Raw genomic sequence first — 18,060 nt, 5'->3', positions numbered from 1 at the left:
CCTCGGATGTAAAAGAGGGACCACAATTTGTCCCACCTAACACAAAGACCCAATACACCTTTGAGAAAGCACTTGTATGATGTACTGAGGTGAGGGATTATTATTTCAGATATGAGGAGGCCAGAAATACAAGGAAACAAGGTCCACAGCCTCGGAGTGCCTTCCAGGCAATAGCTGCCGAACATCACAACCTTTTTGATAAAGTAAATGGTGGTTTTCATGGTTGCTCGTATTTACAAATGTCAGAGGGAAAAAAGTCGACTCAAACCTTCCAAGAACAGGCTTGCCTCTATTCAAACCAGTTCACCCAGTTCACATTTTTTTTTTTTTTTTTTTGAAGCCGTAAGCACATAGCAAGCTTTCTGGGCTTCCGGACAAGACTGGGAAGTAATTGTTAAAACTGACTGCAGGGGTTCGATTCAGCAGGGGACACAGGAAGCTGCCCTGAAGCAACTGATTGTCATCGCTACTCAGGGCTCACTGTCAATGAGAACCTTCCAGGAACTGACTCTGGGGCCCTGAGAAGTTGGAAAGCTCTTCCCAGGGGGGGTCAGTGTTGCCTACGTACGTACACGTAGCCTGCTTCACTGCTCAGTGGGACAAAGGGAGTCAGGGCCCTATCTGGCGTCGGGAATCTGGCTGGGAGGCTAAGCATCCGGGGCCAATGCCTGGATCTGTGTCCTGTATGACCCTGGGCAAGTCATTTCTCCTCCCGGGCTTCAGTTTTCTCCCGAGTGAAGTGAGCGGGCTGGGAAGTTGGTCTTTGCCAGCTCTACCATTCAGTAGGTTCTGAGTGTTGCTGGGAATCCAGGGCGAGGCTCAGGAAGAAGATCCGAGAAGGGGATTCCTTGGCAGGGTCGCTTCTGCTCAGGCTCAGCGCCTTGTGTTGGCGCTTCCATTGTAGACACGGGTCCCCCGTGTCTTCAGCAGCCCCTCCACTCAGCCGCTTCCTCCTTCTACGTCTGCTTCCTCTTCCTCCAGTGTAGGCAAAGCCTCCACACCTCCCTCTTTTCCTTCCTCCTTTGCAAGCTCCCCGCATCCCTGCGTCTCCTCCTCTTCCTCCCAGGAAGTAACATGCCCTCGGTGCGCCCACCTTCTGGCCTAGCCGGGGCCCCAGCGGGCTCCCCCTCCCCCGCCTGGCGAGCGCTGCGCGGCGGCCCGCGGGCACACGCTTTCCCATACCTTACATGGACAAATGCGTGCAGGCAAAGTCAGGAATTCAGGCCCCTGACGTCAGCCTCCAGCTCTCAGGGCACCGCACGGGAGCCCGAGGGGAGGGGGTGGGGACGGTGGGGAGGAAGGAGGGGGAAAGGCACCAACCAGCAGCAGCTCCAGCCCTGCCGAAGTTTCACTTTTTGTCTGTGGGTCCGCTCCCGGCCCCCGCGCGAGCTTTCCCGGGATAAGTAGCATTAGCAAGGAGGGGAGAGCCGGGCGCTGCAAGGTAAGGGCTGGCTGCACCGCCCGGGCGCTGGGCGCGGTGCGCGGTGCGCGGTGCGGGGCGCGGGGCCGGGCCTGTCCGGGGCCGGGGACAATGGGAGGGGGAGTGCCCGGGCACCTCCTCCTTCGCCTTTGCCTCCGCCTCCAGCCGCTGCCGCCGCTGCCGCCGCCGCTGCCCCGGCCGCCTCCTCCCCGAGGTATTGTTGCAAATCCTCCTTCCTTCCCCCCACCCTCCGCTCGCGGGCGCCTCGGGAACCCCCGGCCCTCCCCGGGCGCGAGCGCCTCCCGGGAGGCAGGCGCGCGGGGCGCAGGGCGCGGAGCGCGCGCCCAGCCCGGGCCGCAGGGCCCGCGGTGCGGAAGTGCCCGCCGCGGCGCAATCACGGGGTGCACGCATGGGGGAGGGGGACCCCGAGTTTTCGGGAAGCGTCGACCTGGGACTGGGCGGGGTTGGAGCCCTTCCCTGAGCGCCCCCTGCCCGGGCTTTTCTGGGCGTCTAGGGGGCGGGGCCACACCCAGCCGCTTGGAGCTTTCGCGGAATCTCAGTTGTCACGGTGGAAAGGGCCTAGGAACCCAGTCATTCTAGTCCCCCCATTTTACAGTCGGCGCATTTGAGGCCCGGAGACAAGGAGGGCCTCCCTGGAGTCACTCACTAGAGGCCGAGCCATAATCGACATAGATGGTTCCCTACTCCTGGTTCCTTTTCTGCAAGCATTTCTCTAGCAGTCACTGTGTGCCAAGCGCTGTGTTGGCTGGGTGTGTGGGGTCTGAGAGGCTGATGGGGCCCAGGCCCTGCCCTCAGGGAGCGCTCATTCACCCGAGGTGCCCAACCAGACCCAGGATAAAGTGCGGAGTGCCTGGAGAAAGGCATGAATAAAGTTTGATTTCTCTCTTTGGAGGGGCCGCGCTCGGTCAAGGCTTTGAAGCATAGGGTGTTTTCTGAAGCCAGCCAGAGACAGGAAGGCCATTTGCGCGGGATGGGGGGGTGGGGAGGGATGAAGACCCAAGAAGACTAAATAAATTGTGGAGAGAAGAGATGAAGCTGTAAATGTGGCTGTGTTGGGGGCGCGGGGTGCATGGAGCGGGGGGTGGGGGGTGGGGGGGGGGACACGAGAAGAGATAAGCACTGGAATTGTGCTTGAGTAGTCTACAGAGCAACGCCTTTGGGACTTGTGCTCCAGGAACTGACATGTCTCTCTGACTTCCCTTCTCTTCCCTTCCCAGGGATCCGCTGCCTTCCTGACTCCACCACAAAATGCAAAAATTTAGGGTCCTCTCTGAGCTACTTTCCTAGTACCAGACTCACTTAACTTTGTTTCCAGTACCCTTTTCTAAATTGTTTGCCTCCCGAAGAAACTCATTCTCACTAAGGTGTTAGTGACTTAATTAACGGCTTACCATTCCCAGCAAATTGCATTTTAGGGAAGACTTTAAGTAGAAGGGGGAAAGTAGCTAAATGCCCCCACCCCCACCCCCATTCCTCACCCTCCCACTCTCTTACAGGCAGGAAAACCAACACAGAGGCCCAGAGGAGGCGGGTGCTAGTTCTGGAGCCTACATTGAATAATGGTGGATGTTGGGGGGCCAGAACCCCAAACGGGGTTTTCTCCACTCCGCAACCAGCCCTCTTTCTTCCAGGTGCCTGCCAGCACCAGGAGTCAATTACAGGGAAGAGCCTGATCTTGCATTGAATCTTTGGGAGGCAGTCCCCCAAACACAACACGGGGGCTTTTATAGTCTGGAATGTAGACTCTAGATGAGAGATAAGTAGTTGGGGTTAGCTGTCTGAGTGGTTGAGGGCCTGGGCCCTTTGGGTCAGGCATTCTCCCAGGCAGTAGGTGGGCCTAGATCTAGTTGGCTTTGGGAATAGGCCTAGGGAGCTGAGTTGCTGGGCTGGTTACTATGCTGGGAATGAGGAGGACCCTTTTTAGGGTGACCTATTCTTGTGGAGAAGTCACAGTTCTAGGATGGTAGACGGTTCCAGGTAGTGGTTGGTGGAGAGGAGACTTCATTATGAAGCGAGTTGGGATCTGACTTGAAGTCCTCTTTTGAGGGTTTTGATCAGGCTGGGACATGATTGAGAAGGGAAGGAACTGGCGTGGGGCAGCGTCTTGCCCCCGCCCAGTTCCAGCCAGGGAGGCAATAATTTGGTCTAAGAGTGTTCTCAGTGGGTGTTCGTTCATTTACTGCGAGTGCCTATTACGGGCCATTGGCAAATACGAGAAATTTGTAGCAGGTTTCCGTGTTTTACTGAGACAAATAAATTTTATTTCATCAACTCTAAAACACACTTTACATTTTAATGTCACTGAAATCGGGTTCTCTTTTAATCACAGATGTGTCATAGCTGAGCAGTTTTTCATTCTAAGTTGACAATGGTACATCTTACAGTTGATGGTTTAGATTTGATACAATTTGCTCATTACACCCTTTATGAATGTACAGGGCTTTGCACTTTATTAAACAGTTTGCCATTAGACATTCCATTTGGATATCAAAAAAATCTTTGGAGAATTGGGCCTGGCGACATCTTTCGTCTGCATGTGAACCTTTGCCCAAGGTCACATGGCTAATTAGAGACATGCTCAAAATTACAGCCCTGAACTTTGACTCTTGGTGTGTTAATATGTGACTTTACTTCGCTGTGACCCTGGTGCCGATTAATTGGGAAGGGGGGAGAGTCAGACTGGATTTGATTTCGGAACTGTGGCTCAGGATGCTGCCATGATGATGGGTCTTTGGCCAAGACGGAAGATGCCTGGTGACGGGGTAAAAGCAAGGGATGGAGCACACAGCTATTTTTACACAGAAAGGAGAAGCGCAGTGCGTGAAGCACAGAATTTCTGGAGCCAGCCTCCACAGTGAACCAGGAACGGGTTGGCGCTGGGAGTACAAAGATGAGGGTACACAGTGCCTGCCGTTGAGGAGCACGTGTGTGTGTGTGTGTGTGTGTGTGTGTGCATGTGTGCGTGTGTGTGTGTGTGTGTGTGTGTGTGTGGAGGGGGGGTTGCTGTTACAGGGGGTATGTTCTGGCTACTCTGCACTGAGGAGGGTTGACTTCAGGGAAGCAACCACAGAAGGAGTAGTGTCTGAGGAGAATCTTTAGGGCTAAGCAGGAGTTGTGCCCTGGGGAAGAAGCTCTGGGCAGAGACGGGGCTGTGAGGCCTTTTGCAGTCCTAGGGAAGGTTTATGCCTCAGGCTGTGTTTTGAATGACCAGCGTGAAGGGGACTGTGGGAAATGGAGATGTGAATTTGAATTTAATTTGCTACGTAGATTTAAATTTTTTCTTGCAGGCTAAAGGGACATTACTTGCTTCTCTGGAAATTGACTTGAGAACGAGCCTGGGCAGGGGTTCCGGAACCCTCCTTGTCGCTGGGATTAGGTATCTGGGAGGTAATGCAGGAAGCACGGTGACACATTGAGTAACTGAGAGTGAACCTGAGACTTTGACCCTGGTCAGTAATAGGGAGCGCCTCGGTGGGTGGGTGGGCGTGCACTGGTGGGGACTTTTCCTGGAATGTGGCGTTGGAAGGCTGCGCCTTGCTGGAAGAAACCCAGGCGAAGAAGGAGGGGTGAGGCTGTGCTGCAGGTGGGAAGCAGCTCTCTGGGTGGAAATCCGTGGGCTCGAAGGTATGTGTGCAGCAGAGGTGAGGCGAGGAAGGAGGGAACGGACGTGTGTTGTGGGAGTCCGGTCCACTCTCCCTGGATGCGAGGTGGGAATAGGCTGGTGCATTCCCGTGCGGGTCACAGAAATAAGAAAGAACACTGATGTGGTGTTCGCCTCTCCTCACTCTCTGGGAATAGGGTGGGTGGCAAGAGAGTTAATGGGATTCGTGCTTGTCAGCAGGGAAAGCGCAGGATTGAGGCTAGAAAATGTGGGTCTACTTAGCATTCTTAATAATAATAGTAATAATAATATAATAATAATTTTGACGGTTTTCTGAGTGCTTCTCATCTGCTTACGTAATTCTCCTACTGGTTGGTGAAGGGAAGCTTTATGATTATCCGTCTCATTGTGCAGATGAGAAAATGAGTTTGGGGCCAAGTAAGATCACGCAACCGCTAGTCCATGGCTAAGTGTCCAACCTTCGCCTGAGCTGTAGCTTCTTCACGCTTCTCTCCGGTGTCCACAGAATGAAAACCAATGGTGTTTTCCAGTGTTTTTCCTTGGCATTGAATTCAGTGCACATTCACGGGGCCCAGTGGGATCACAGTTGAAGGGCTATGTGGGTGACCAGGCTTCTCAATGCCACATTGGTGCTGCCGGGCCCCTTCTCTCGTAAGATTCTACCGTTCCCTCTATCCTTTGGGTGTCTTCTCTCCCCAAACCTACCTGGCCGGAGACAGTAGAGCCTCTCCAGCAAACCATCCCCCATCATTGTTCCCTCCTCAGCCCTCTGTCGCGATAAGGATTTGCTGTATTCCTGGAGAGAGGCGGTTGGGGAGATGGCAAAATTGGGAAGCGAGGGAGGGTTTTGATTCCTGTTAGTGCCCTGGATCTGTGGCTCCTTCAACAAGGCTGGGTGTCCCCTGGAGTTGAGTGGAATAGCTCCTGTTGGATCCTGCCCTTCCTTGGGTCATGCAGACCCCTTCCTGAAAGATGGCTTTCTGGCTCAGGACTCTGAGAGATCAATTTCAGTTCTTCCTGTGGCCCACCTGCCTCGGGTTTGTTGTTTGCATTTCGATGACTCACAGATAAAGGTATCTTCAGGTAGAAAAGACAGAACCTAGAAATGGCACTCAACAAAGTCAGCAAGACCTTGGCTGGGCTGCCTGGGTGGCTCAGGCGGTTGGGTGTCTGACTTCAGCACAGGTCATGATCTCACAGTTTGTGAGTTGAAGCCCCGCATCGGGCTCTGTGCCGACAGCTCAGAGCCTGGAGCCTGCTTCAGATTCTGTGTCTCCCTCTCTTTCTGCCCCTCCCCTGCTCACACTCTGTCTCTCTCTCAAAAATAAATGAACATTAAAAAAAAAAAAAAAAAAAAAAAAAGACTTTGGCCGTCTTATCTCCAAATCCCTCTGGTCTCTGGTGCTTTGAAGATGTTCAGTACTGTTTGTTAAATGAATGAACGACATTTACTGACCCGATATAGGCACTGGTCACCACCTGGCTTTATATGCTTGCTAGTCTTTGTTTCCCCTCCACTGTAAAAGAAGCTTCACGAGGATCACAAGGATGCCTGCTTTGTTAATGGCCATATTCCCAGGCCCAGAAAAGTGCCTGGCACATGGCAGATGCTTTGGAAATACTGGTTAGATGAAGAAAGGGATTGACTTGGTTCGCTGCAACCACACGAGAGCAGTGATGGGGGAGAGGGACTTTTACTGACCCAGAAGCTTGGGTCCGTGGAGTCCCAGGATCGGATTGAGAACCAGCTATGCTACGGCTGCCACAGTCGCACTGCCAGGGTGAAGACCAGGGTCTGGGAATGGAGAGGGGAGTCTCTCAATGCGCCATCCTGAGGGTGAGTGCACTTGTAGCTGTTCTCTTGCTTTCCCTCCCACAGCCAGGTGGTTGCATTGTTCTGGAACATTCTTCTGTTTTCTCAGTCTGTGCCTTTGCCTGACCTGGCATGGTCTCTGCCTGTTGTAAACCCATGGCCCTTTAAGTTCAAGGCCAAACCCCACCTTGTGCCATGATGCCATTCCCTGACTCTTTGTCCCCTTCTCCCCCGCCTATATGTGTGATCACATACGCCCCAATCTTTTGTATTCAGTGCAGCTCAGGTGAGTGATTAACATATGCCCCACGGAAATGCTGGATACTGGCTGACAAAGACGACCGAGGGACGACAGAGGCTGTGTCCCTACGGATCTTTATTCCAGTATAGGAGAGAGACTAAAATAGAGCATGGTGAGGCCCTACTAGAAGGATGAACAAAGGACTGATGGGAGCACTAGGAAGGGAGTGACCCACCACCTGGAAGAATAGGCACATGCTCAGAGAAGAAGACATCGGGTTGGGTTTTGAAGAGTGAGTAGGAGTTCCTATGGTGGACAGGGATGGAAGAGTTTTCCATACAGAGAGACCTCGATGTGCAGTCCTGAGGCTTTAAAAGTGTTTGGTAAATGGAAAGGTGTGTTTGGAGATCGCCGTGAGTGATGGGGCTGGCCCGGGAGGGTTAGACGGGAAAGGGCTGGCAGGAGGAACAAGGATGATGGCAGTTGTGGGGAGCGGGAGGGCTTTTGTTACGTCTTGAGCAAAGAAGGCTGTTGGTGGATCTGTATTTCAGAGAGCTCTAGTGGCAGAGTGGTCCAAAGGCAGGGAGCCCCTTTAGGAGGCTGCTGATGTGTTCCACGGTGGGCAATAGCGGGCCTGTACCAGCCCAGCAGAGAAGAGGGGGAAGAACGGATTCCAGGAGCTGTTTGCTGTCAGAATCATAACAGGTAGCTTAGTGCCTCCTCTTGTCCTAAGTATTTGCCAGCTTATCAGCCTTGGCTGGAAAAAAAAACTTTCATGTGAGCTAGGCTTGGAGGCAGTAGAAGCTGCGAACTGGCAACCAGTTCCTGCCTTAGAAGTGTGGGCTGGGCCTTGGTGGCCAGAGCAACCCGATCCCTCGTTGCCCAGGTGAGGAAACCGAGGCCCTGGGAAAGGGACACAGGGCTCGGTCACATCCTTGTCAGGTGAGCCTGAGTCGGACATCGGCCCATACTCCCAGGCCAGACCTCTTTCAAAGGTGGTTTTGATTCTTTTTCTGCTGAGCCTGGCCTGACACATGCCTTCTCTGCTCCCCACTGTCCCCCCCCCCCCAGCCCCCACAACTCTGCTTTAGAAAATTCCAGAGGGGGTACAGCTTGGAGATCACTGTTACTGGGCTTCAACCTTATGCTTTACACTGTGAAACAAACTGATCACGATGGCTGTTTGAGTGTGTGTGTGTTGGGGATTGATTTCTTTTACTGCCATGGATGCCCTTCCCTTTTTTGCAAGAACCAAGGTTCTGACTCCATGGTAACTTCAAGTTGCCTTGCTTGTGACAGCCCTCAGCCCCAACCCCACCCGTCCCCTTTCATTTTTACGTATTTTTGCTTGCATAAATGTTTTCACGCTGCCGGTATGAGATCCATTACAGGGTAGATCCTCCTACCCATCGCAGCCCATCTCAGAGAACCTGGGGTCTTCCTAGCACTTTTTATGTGGAGGATGCATTTTACTATCATTTTTATTACTTAGCTCCCGATTGCAATCTAAGAGATGGGTCAGCAGGATTAGTCTTGTCTTGCAGAGTGTGGGCAAGAATTCAGGCGTGGAGAGCCTTCCCATAGGGTGCTCGGCTTTACGTGGCGGAATGAGAATCCCACCTCCCAAGCTCCTGTCCTGCTCCTTAACTGTTGGGAAGCGTGAGAAATTGACAGGAACGTCCTTAGCAGGCCTTATGCATAGGCAGGAAACTATCAGTATTACTTCACCGTGTAGTAATTAATTAGCATTCACTCCCTGTGTCTGACTTTGGAAGTCAACTGACAATCAGGTTGGAGACCCCAAACTCTGAGGGTCTGGGCTTTGCCTTGCTATCATTTTCACAGTACCATCACCAAAGGATTTTGGTGTATGGAAAGCATACACCTCTGTTTGAGCCACCCACTAGCCCTGTGATCTTTTTTTTTTACAGTTTTATTTATTTATTTATTTATTTATTTATTTATTTATTTATTTACTTGAGACACAGAGGGAGAGAGTGGGGCAGGGACAGAGAGAGAGGGAGAAGGAATCCCAAGCAGGCTCCGTGCCGTGAGTGCAGAGCTTGATGCGGGACTCCAGCTCATGAACGAGGAGATTGTGCCCTGAGTCCAAACCAAGAGTTGGGTGCTCAACCCGCTGAGCCACCCAGGCGCCCCTAGCCCTGTGATCTTAAGTAAGTTCTGGAACATCTCTGAGCCTCAGTTACCTTCAAACAGAGATCTTACATCACAGTGCATTTGTGAGAACCGGAGGAGCTCCCTTCCCAGTGCTTACTGTATTGAAGTGTGGCCATGTAGCGTGCCCGTGTGGCAATTTCTGGTGCCCAGCATGGTGTATAGCAGACGGTGGTGGTACTTTACCCTACTGGTGGTGGAGATCATGGGATTTAGACCCAGACAGTGCCAAGTTCCAATCGTAGCTGTACCGCTTAATGGAGACTGCTCCCTGGGGTGGTCACAGGCGTGAGTTGGCAGGTCCCTCATTTTTTGACTTCTTAGTGACGAGGGCGTCGCTGTTGAGAACAGCGCGCCCTGCAGAGTGAACCGTGTGCCACGGGCATCCATGACACTTCCGTGCTGTCAGAATGGCTTTTGACCAGTGAATGGCCATGCGGTGTCCCTTCTTCCATTGCAACCATCCCACTCTTCACGGGATTTGTGCCTTTCAGCCCTGCCGGGTTTGCTTCTATTGCAGTAATTGCTTGGGTCACGGCCTCACATCAAAGCCCCCTGTGGTTACAATGGAAAACTGGTATGGAGGGGCGGGGCCACTCCTCCCTCTGGAGCTTGTGTGGGAACCTTTCATGGGGCAGGTCAGCAAGAGGATCAGGACAGGGTGGGGTTATTTCACTGACCTTCAAGAATTGTGTGTTGGCCTTGTTCCACCGCCCAGCATGGGCCCTTTTCCTGCCATCGCCACTGTGAGCATTCCTCAGTCGCTCAGGCCATTCTCCAGCAGATCAGCTGCCCCGTTGAAAGACTCGGGGAGGTGGAGGTGACCCCCTTAGGAGAAGATGGCTGTGGACATATGGTGAATGTTTTGGCATCTTTAGAAGACCACTTTGTGGATATGAAGGGATCCCCGTCCTTAACGCTAGCCTCAGTTTTCTGGTGGAGAAATGTAGCCGTAGCAACAGTATTTAGCTAACAGGCAGAGGGACCGTCCTCCTTGGGCTGTCCTGGCTTCTGTCTGGGTCCTAGCGTAGAATTGACAGTGACCCCTTTTCACTCCCACAGGTGTTCTGATTGGGAGGATAGATTGTCTGGTTGCCGCACCTGTAGATGAGTGTGGAGGGAGCTAGGGCAAGGAGTGAGCGTGAGCCTAGGTCTATCATGTTGCCTTAGCAAACACCCACTGTTTTTGCTAGAGGAGATGCTACGTGCTCGAGCAATGTTGGTTCCATGAACTACTTCTGTAAGGTGAAGTTTGGGGATGCCTGAAGGAGACGTCACGATTGCAGGCACACAGGGTTTATCAGGGTTGATACAAACACGTTAATGCCTGTCAGAGGGTAGGAAGGGGCTGCCACAAGAGCAATTACCGTAGAGGACTGATGTGCACGTGCACTGGCACGTGTGGGACTTTGGTGGAAGGGCTGGGTGTTAGGTTAGACGTTGAAGGACGTGAAAGCTTTGTCCAAGATGCAACAGGGCAGCTAAAATGGCTCTGGCTAGTAAATCTGAAGCAACAAGATGGATCCTCTGTCCCCGGGTATACTCTAGCTGGGTTTTTGAATCATTTATTTTCCATTCATTGGCCCATCTCGATAATGATCTCTGACTATAACCGTGGAAGCCCCAGTGCAGTACTAAATTCTGTGCCAAGAAGTCACTAGAGTAACCCGTGCGTATTCTTCCGAATGAATTTCCACAGAAGATGGTTCTTGTGAAGTTCCTGGGAAGAAAATCAAAACTTAGTTGGCGCCTGGAGCTTCTGCCTTGTTTGGTACGAGAACAAGTCATTTGCAAGAGCTGCAGCAGGGAGTTGCCACCAACAGGGCAGGGTGTGTGTGCCCTGACTCGTGGGAAAGTCAAACTGCAGTGACCTGGAGGGTGAGTGGCACCTTTTCTTAGAATGAGGTGAAAGGCAGGTCAGCTTTTCAGACGTCTGGTCATTTCCAGTCTGGAAACTTCTTGGCCACAGACTAGCAGCTTCACTTGGAGACTATTCGGGTTCCACTGATGATAGTGGAACAGGACCCTAAAGATACATTTATTTGCCCGTCGATCTGATGCACTGGTGTCCTTGCTCACTCATCGTGCCAGATGTACCTGTGAATGAATGAGTGACATTCTCGTCTGGGTTTTGGGGTGGAAACTGTGTACAAGAAAGTACCTGGTGGCTCTAATTGGGTGGTGACTAACTCGAGGGACCTGGGGGAAACTTCACAGATGAAGAGACCATCATTTAAATAGGCTTTGAAGGATGAGTGGGAATTTGGTAGGCAGGAGGAACACAGGGTAGTTAAGCAGGGGAAATAACACGGCAGAGACACAGACGTGAGAAAGTGTACCACACCTTGGAGAAGTGGAGTCGTGGGGGATAGACTGCGTAGTACAGAGGCTATGGAAATGAGGGTGAAAAGCTAGGGTGGGTCTGAGATTGAGAAAGGGCTTGATTGCTGAGGAGTTGAGTCTGCACTATGGAAGGAGCATCAAGTAGGGTGAACTGTGCTTCAGGAAAAAAGTGGTGTGCTGGATGGGGAGGGAGGGTACTCGAGATGGCAACATGTGCTGCAATAGCCCAGGCAGAAGACAAAGGGAAGCTGAATTAGGGCTGATGCCATGGACGTGGTGGATGTTTCACAGGTAAAATAGAGGTCACCCCATCTTCTTGTTTAAATAAAAGGAAACTCAGACCCTGAGCAGATGATACATGCAAAGTCCTCAGCCCTGGTTGCAGCATAACCTCCAGGTTGTCCCATCCAATGCCCAGTGTCTGTAGAAGGGTGACAGAGTGCATGGCTGTTGAGATAGCTCTTAGTCAAGGGGAAGATCTCTATCCCTTTTTATCTTTTAAGAATTCCATGAAATCTCTTGATTCTGAATGGAATTGGTTCTTCCTAGGGTTATTAAATCTCTAATCACTGGAGATGTTCAAGCAGTGGCTGATTGGAATGTTAGTGAAAACGCAGGTATCGATGGAAGACTTGATATAGAAATGTCTTTGAGGCCTGCCCAATCTGACTTTTTCCCTTCCTTCCTTCCTTCCTTCCTTCCTTCCTTCCTTCCTTCCTTCCTTCCTTCGAAAAGATATTTGTAACAATCTTACCTGGAGGTCCTCTGTCCATTTGGCTTCTCAGGATCCTCTTAGCTAAACTGGATAAATGGCAGAAGAAGTTAAAAATGGATGATCAAGCACTAAGAGTGGTGGGCTATTTTTCACACAGAGTGTCGAGGGAGTGACCATTTTGGTGTCAATAAGTTAATACACACTCAAGTGAGCTCTTTGTGGCCTAGACTGGCCTGCGTGATCCTGATCAAAATGGAATATGGTTGTGCCTTTCTACTAGTCGTCATTTTTATAGTGCTTTGCAGTTAATCATGTGTTTTCCTATGAATTACAGATAAATCCCCTCAACAGTGCTGTGAGTAGTTATTACTATCCAGGTTTTACTGATCAGGAACGTGAGGTGAGAGATTACATGACCTTCCTAGGGCCCACGCTAGTCGGATGGTGAGCCAGGACTTCGACTTGAGTTTTCTGTTAGCACAATTTTGGATGCCTCCTGTTCCCAGCCTGTGCCGATCCCTGGGACAAGCTGTAGCTTTGTTTATATTCGTATCCATTGTGGATCCTGATGTGTGGCAAGAATTTAATAAGTGTTTGTCAAATGACCATGTGAACAAATTAATTGTATAAACAAATAAATGAGAACTTGAGTTGTAAGAATATGTTTACTAGTGAAAAAACCAAATTCATCTCACGTAAACCATTAATCTGTTATCAAAAGACAAAAAAAAAAACTCTTTTAGAATGTATTTACTCAACTACATTAAAAACACACACACACCAAAAAACCTCCCACCAAAACTTTTTGTACCTCAAAACCACTCTCTTATTTCTTATGAGACCATAACCTTCATCTTAACCCCACTCCCAAAGTGCGTGTCTACTTTTTTCTATGTGTACAAAATTTCCACTTAATATTATTACGGAAGTCTTACTTTTTTTTTGGCCTGGAATTTATATATATCTTTTACATAACTAAAACTTTGTTGAAATCAATAAATCCTGCTTTAAACATTACCTATGTGGACAGTAGGATAGTTTTCAATTTGAAAAAAAGTTAAATGCAATTCAATATGTTAACAAATGCAGTGTAAACATTAGTGGGCAAATACCTCTTACTTCCTTCTTTACATTTTTTTTTAAAGTTTATTTTTGAGAGAGAGAGAGAGATAGTGTGAGTGGCGGAGGGGCAGAGAGGGAGGGAGACATGGAATCCGAAACAGGCTCCAGGCTCCGAGCTGTCAGCACAGAGCCGGATGTGGGGTTTGAACCCACAAACTGAGAGGTTATGACCTGAGCAGAAGTTGGATGCTTAACCGCCTGAGCCACCCAGGCACCCTGCTTTTACTTCTTTCTACCGTATTATTTAATAAAGACAACTATTTTCTGTGGCACTTGCACTTATCCCTTACAGTGGTTGCTATTCTGTCCCTTGCATTATGTGTTTATGTGAATTTATTTCTTATCTCCTCCTGGATGCAGTAGAAAAGGCAAGGATGGTTGGAGACAGGGTCAAATCACGGTGCTGCCATTCGTTAGCGATTGTGACCTTGTATTGGTTCGTTAGCCTCTTCTTTGAAAGGGGATAATAGTGCCTTCCACGTAATGTGGATGTGAAAGGAATTCTGTGGTCAGTGGATTAAAGCACCAACGCCTGCCATGTGCTGCTGGAGAATGTTCTCTCTGTCCTCTTTCTCCCTGACACCAGGGAGATCACCAGATGATAAGACAACCGTGATCTTTTCCCTGCATTTCCCTGTAGAGCATGACCCATAGCAGGTAGACCCTAAGCAAATGTTTATGGGCTGGCTGAACAAGTTTGGGTTCTTTCGAAGGAGAATTACTGGCACAAAATACTGAATATCTCTAATACTTTTCATACCAGTTGCCATTAAGCCTCCAGCAGAGTCATTAGCAGTGTGTGAGTCTGCTTGTTTTTCTAGATCTTCACTTGGATTTAATTTCATAACATGTATTTGTCTTTGCTAAATTAATATGTAAGAAATGGTGTTTCATTATTGTGTTAGTTTGCATTCCTTTAATTACTGAAGAGATTTCTCGCGTGGTAGTTTAGAGTATGTGTTTTCCCCTTGTGTGCATTGTCAAATAGCGATATTTAAGTGGGTTGGAGAAGCTTGGTATGAAGGGCTAAAAATGTTTAAATTTTTTTTTTATTAAATAAGCTCCATGCTCATCATGGGGCTTGAACTCACGATCCTGAAGTCAAGAGTTGCATGTTCACTGCCTGAGCCAGCCAGGCACCCCACCCCAATGTTTAATGTTTTGAGTTGCCTACTCTTTATTTATGTATTCCTCCCTCCCTCCCTCCCTCCCTCCCTCCCTCCCTCCCTCCCTCCCTTCCTTCCTTCCTTCCTTCCTTCCTTCCTTCCTTCCTTCCTTCCTTCCGTGCTTATTTAGCACCTACCCCATGCCAGGCTCTGTTCAGGGACTACACATACTACCAAAAAATGAGTAAATGAGTAAAGTCAGTAGTCTCCAACCCAACCTCCTCCTTTAACATGAGTGGTTGCCGAGGCCTCAGGAGAGTGAGGTTAATTGCCCAGCGCCATTGGTGTGTTCAGTAGTGGACCCAACCATTTATTTTAGCTATGATTTCTTATGCTTTATATCAGTAGCCCTTTAAGCCGTGGAAACAACCTGGAAATTTCAGAATTGTGACAACTAAGCAACGTCTCCAAACTCTACGCTGAGAATGCAGAGATCTGATTTTTGGTTTAGCAAATATAATCACTTGACTCTTCAATTTATTTACGGAAACTCGGTCCTAGACTTCTCTGCCTCTTACATTTATGTTAATTCTTCTAAATTCTTGGCTTTTTTTTTTTTTTTGAGTCTGTTTGTTTATTTTGAGAGGGGGGGAGAGAGAGAGAGAGGTGGAGAGAGGATGCCAAGCAGGCTCTGCACTGTCAGCGCAGAGCCCAAGTGGGGCTGGATCTCACGAACCATGAGCTCATGACCTGAGCTGAAATCAAGAGCCCGATGCTCAACCACCGGAGCCACCTAGGCGTCCCACATTAACGTTCATTCTTAAATGAATAAACTTAATCATAAAAAAACTTTTTTTTAACATGTGTTCATTTTTGAGAGACAAAGTGTGAGTGGGGGAGGGGCAGAGAGCTGGAGAGAGAGAGATAGGGGGACACAGACTCCGAAGCAAGCTCCGGGCTCTGAGCTGTCAGCACAGAGTCCGATGCAGGGCTCAAACCCACAAACCGTGAGAGATCATGACCAGAGCTGAAGTCAGGTGCTTAGCTGATTGCACCACCCAGGCGCCCTGAATTAACTTAATTATTAAAGCAGGACTAGAAAACAAAACAACTCCAATCCATGTAGTTTGGACCAGATGTAAACCTTTTTGGACATGTTTTTGGTAAATGGAAACAACAGATGACATTTCTCTATCAAATAAAATAGTCAATTTAGATTTAATAAGGCAGTTATCTTCAGGTAATAAAAATTCAACTAACTTGCCATAACTATCTTGTTTAAAGTCAATTAAGAGCCTCATAGTCTTTACTTGCTGGGTAAAATTTAATAGAACTTCAGTTAAGCATTTATTGCTTATTTGATTCAAAATGAAGTTAATCACCACAGTTGGTAGCAACCACTGAGTATTTAATTAACATTCAGCAAACTATCTTATTAAGTCTAAATTAGATACAGACAGGTCTTGTTTATCCCCATCAGTCTGCAAACATCATTTCCCCACCTCCCACTCTAAAGGGCCTTTGGTTTTCCCTTGGCTTTCCTTTTCTGATTTGTCATCTTCCTTTTTCTTCTGGTAGATACCCGACTTGGGCAAAGGAGGAGGGAAAGAAGTAGGAATCCATCGTGTCAGAAGAACTCTGGCTTAGGGCACAGCTGAGCGGCTTCTGTTCCATTCTGTTCTGTTCCATTCTTCAAGAATCACTGAGCATCTTCTTTGTGCAAGACCTTCTTTTAAAGCACCTTCGCGTAAGACATTCTTTTACACACTTTGGACGATCTAGAGGAAGTTATGTGGACATAGTTGGCTCTATTTTCTCCTCTTAGAAACGAGATGGTTGGGTTTAACGGATTCATCGAACACATATTTATTGGCCTACAGTTCGTAAAGCACTTTGCTGTGTGTCATGATGATTTGCAAAAGGTCCTTGCTTTGAAAGAAGACACAGGGTCCCTTACGACAGGTGCGGTGGAATAAATATTGGGCAAGATGATGGTGCCCCTCAGAATGCTGCGATTCTGCAAGGTTCTGTTTCCCAAAGTGTTAAGACTGGTCTATGAGAAAAAGGTTCCATCGCCAAGTAAGTCTGGTAAAGTCCAAGGTAAACAAAATTAAATGGGTATCTTTACCATGGGACTCTCTGAACCTTTAGTAACCTAATGCACACTGTGACCTCCCAAGAGGTTTGTTTCTCAAAGTTATTTGATCGGAGAGTCCCTGTATCACCACCCTCCTCCTTTTTTTTTTTTTTTTTTTGAATTTTTAAAAATCTTCCCCGTAGGGCATTTCTTAGGCTTAGTGTTCCAGTGTACTTTGGGGAATGCTGCTGTGAGCCATGGGATCCCGTCCATAACATCTGAGCCTCGAGGGGTACTCAGGCATGCACCCTGGTCACTGACACAGGGTTGGAAGATCTGTACATGAAAGGTGTCTGACATGGGGTGATTTCAGACATAGGGATTTGTGGCTAGGGTTGAGGGTGTGAAATCAGAGCAGAAGGGCTGGGCTTGTGAAGGAGGGGCGGTTGTGTAAGCAGAGGGGCCTGGAGGATGGTCAGTAGTCATCGGGAACAGAACAACTGTGAAATTCGGACATGACTGGTTTGGTTGAGAGACCCTAACCCACGGACACAGCTCAGAGCAATTTTCGTTCTAGCCTCTATCTGGAGAGGTAAGAGGCAGCGGCGTTTTTGGTGCAGAACTCTGCTTGAGGCCTTGTTCCAACTGAGTGTCTGCCCATCTGCAGAAGCCATCACTTCTGTAAAGCATTCTGACTCTGTCTGGGGCAGAGCCCCTGTCTGAATCACAGTCCGTCTTAGGAGCGAGTCAGGGCTCTTTCATGGGTGGCTTCATTCTAGCAGGTCTGATTTCCAATTGCCGCGTCAGATACCCCTTCCTCCGCCTTCCCTTTCTCTCCAGCTTCCCTCGTTCTGATGAATCACCTGTCTTCATTTTTCATTCTTACCCTTTTGTGTCATCATTTTCATCTAAGGCAGCCTGCTTTTTTATATTCTTCCTGAAAAGTCATCTGTTTCATTTAAAATGATGCTACCAGTTTTCTCATCTCCGGTAGCAACCAGCAGATGGGACGCGTCAGATAAAGTGGAGGACGATCTACCAGACTGGTCCACCGCATCATGGAGGTTTGGCCTCAGGCTGTGCTCTTTCAATACCCACCTTGTTATCCGTCTCTATATGGAGAGGAGCACAGGGCAAGGAATGGGGAGATCTGGGTTGTGTTTCCGATTCCACTTTGAGTACAAGTTTCCCCTGTCTGAGCCTCAGTTTATCTGTTAATGAAATGTTAGTCTTCGGGCCCTTTCAACAGAAAAATGTTGAGTGTTAACAGCGGTTGAGTCAACACAAGGTGAAGTCAAGCTGGATTATTTGGTCAGACATATCTTTGTGCCTGGCAACACAAGGAAATGTGTAATGAGCATAGCTTCATGGCCATACATGGTAGACATTCACTGAGCATTGCTTC

At 49.0% G+C, this 18,060-nt stretch overlaps 1 protein-coding gene across 4 annotated transcripts in view; it reads left to right on the top strand.

The window, feature by feature from the left end:
• Positions 1-1,304: 1,304 nt before the first annotated feature.
• The window catches only part of LOC123611099 (LIM domain containing preferred translocation partner in lipoma), a 680,366-nt gene continuing 663,610 nt past the window's right edge, over positions 1,305-18,060 (top strand). The window contains exon 1 of one of the 4 annotated variants that reach the window (XM_045502614.1): positions 1,305-1,441. The gene's annotated coding sequence lies outside the window, so the exon portion shown is untranslated. Of the gene's footprint in view, positions 1,442-1,526; positions 1,635-18,060 lie in introns of those variants that run through there. The other 3 variants (XM_045502618.1, XM_045502617.1, XM_045502619.1) reach the window with 3 other exon arrangements.

Source organism: Leopardus geoffroyi, chromosome C2 (genome assembly GCF_018350155.1).
Source record: "Leopardus geoffroyi isolate Oge1 chromosome C2, O.geoffroyi_Oge1_pat1.0, whole genome shotgun sequence".
Lineage (NCBI taxonomy): Eukaryota > Metazoa > Chordata > Mammalia > Carnivora > Felidae > Leopardus > Leopardus geoffroyi.
Note: the sequence above shows the minus strand (reverse complement) of the source record. Positions and strands in the feature narration are given on the sequence as shown.